Source organism: Temnothorax curvispinosus, unplaced genomic scaffold (assembly GCF_003070985.1).
Source record: "Temnothorax curvispinosus isolate PA1 unplaced genomic scaffold, ASM307098v1 QBEX01013332.1, whole genome shotgun sequence".
NCBI classification, from domain to species: domain Eukaryota; kingdom Metazoa; phylum Arthropoda; class Insecta; order Hymenoptera; family Formicidae; genus Temnothorax; species Temnothorax curvispinosus.
The window spans coordinates 1-2,251 of NW_020223112.1; the positions used below are offsets into that span (position 1 = coordinate 1).

General features: G+C 30.8%; 1 pseudogene; it reads right to left on the bottom strand.

Moving 5' to 3' along the window:
- Positions 1-1,313: 1,313 nt before the first annotated feature.
- On the bottom strand, positions 1,314-2,191 carry LOC112463482 (annotated as a pseudogene).
- Positions 2,192-2,251: the final 60 nt, after the last annotated feature.

Sequence of the window (2,251 nt, forward strand, 5' to 3'; positions counted from 1 at the left end):
GCGTCAGCTAACTACCATTGGGGTAGACGAGGCAGAAGTAATATTATTGAACTAGCAAATTAGTAATTAGTCACAAAAATTAATTATATAAAAATTAATATTAGGCTAAAATAATTACCTATTAAAAGATTAGTAATACGTCAAAGAAAAATTTCTATAATTACGTAAAAATTAGTAAATTCTAAAAATAAGGTGTAAGAATAACGACAGATTCTTATATTTATCGCTCGTGTATTTTTATATAACAATAAAAGCAGAAAATACTTTTTTTTACACGCGTCGAAGCAGAAAATTTCTTCTTGTAAATCCATGCGAAACATGGGTACAATGTATAATTAACGAACATCATGTATGTATGTCATCAGTTTTATATCCACTATATCCACAGTTTTACATCTCTTTCAGTTTTATATTCAATATATTATATATATTTCAACTTTTATTTATTGTATTACAATTATTAATAAAATTATATAATTTCCTTCATTCACGGTCGTACTCATTCGTATCCTGCGCCGTGACATGTCATAAGTACGTTCCGAGCTCATGTGCACCAATGGGCCTGCTTAGTCTGCCTAATTCTCTATTAACATTTTTTGTTATATTTTGTAAAGGTTTATCTATGGTAATTTTATAAAGGAATCATTCCGCCGCACATGATAAAAATTGGAATACATTATACGTAGAGTTTAAAAATGTAAAGATTTTTTGCATAAATACATTGTCATATTTATATTTAACAGACTGTTAAATCTACATATAATTTTCTGCAAAAATTAATGATGTTACAATCACGCCAATATTTGTTCTACTGCCCTAAAAAATGAACAAAGCTTTATATAAATTGCATAAATATACATTTCAAACATAAAGAAACGAGTAAGAATTAAAATAACAATTTTAGCCGAATAAATATATTACAATTTCTCTCTACAACTAATTTTGCATGTGAATATCTTAATATTACAAGATACATGTGGTGCAACAATAAAAGTAAAGTTTTATGGAAATGCACCTATCGGATTCTACAAATACAAATATCCTAAGAAGCTTTGCGAGTAAGGAAGTTATGGTGCTAAAATATTTTATTTCTTAGCCAAACATATGGATGGAGATATCAACAATAACGTAAAATACCAGTGGTTGGATCACATGAAGAATTAGAAAAAGTATTACCTACTGGAGTACAACAGAGTATTTCACAATACGTAAAGAATAAAATAATAATATAAAATATTGAACTCATTCTTTGATCTCTTATTATTAATATTGTCTATTATTACCGTAATATTAACATTATAGTTAGAGAAATATTTAAAATAATTGCAAATACAAAATAATAGAATAACGGACAACAAGAGGATCAAACCTTCTTGAATTAGCGACGGTTTGTCTATCTTCGTTCTCTACGCCTAGTGCTTTTGGAAGCGGAGCAGCTCCTCCGGTCATTAAAACTAAGAACATTTTCTTTGCTTTTGCGCTATTCGGAAAATCGACAACCACACCGCCATAAAAGCCAGCTTTTGTGGATTTTGCCGTGATTAATTCAACAACCTGTTCACCGTTCTCTGGATAGAATTGTAACACTGCTCTTGCGCTTCTTGACAGGCATGCATACGACATTGAGAAGAAACGATACCTATAAACGTTTTGTAGGATTGTGCAAAGTTTTGCTTGCATGGCACAACCACTGAAGCGCAGAAATACTGACAGCCCCATCAAACGTACCAGCTTTAAATGGCAATCCTTGACCTATATCTCCCAAAATTAAGTCACCATCTAATTCTCTTTCATCACAGCTACATCTAAAAATAATGTGTTAATATGATTATATATCAAGATATATATATATATATATATATGCATATGTTACATATGCTGTAAAAAAAATATTCTTCAAATATAACTGTATCGCACCATAATTAAAATACCAAGCATAGCTGAAGAGATGTCCACACCTATCTATACGTGTCCCTGATCTTCCAATACACTGCCACTGAGCCCTGACCCACAACCGATATCCAAAAGCAAGCAGCTCTGATCTTCAGGTAGCACAAGAAGTTCTATAGCACGTTCACACATCTGTACTTGAATTTCTATTATACGAGAGCTGCAAAAACATGGATTTTATTATGAAGATATAGTAAATATCTAGGTAATTCGTATACAAATTTCATATAGACATACCCATCTCTCTACAACTAATTTTGCATGTAAATATCTTAATGGGGACAAAAAAATGATTTGAAAA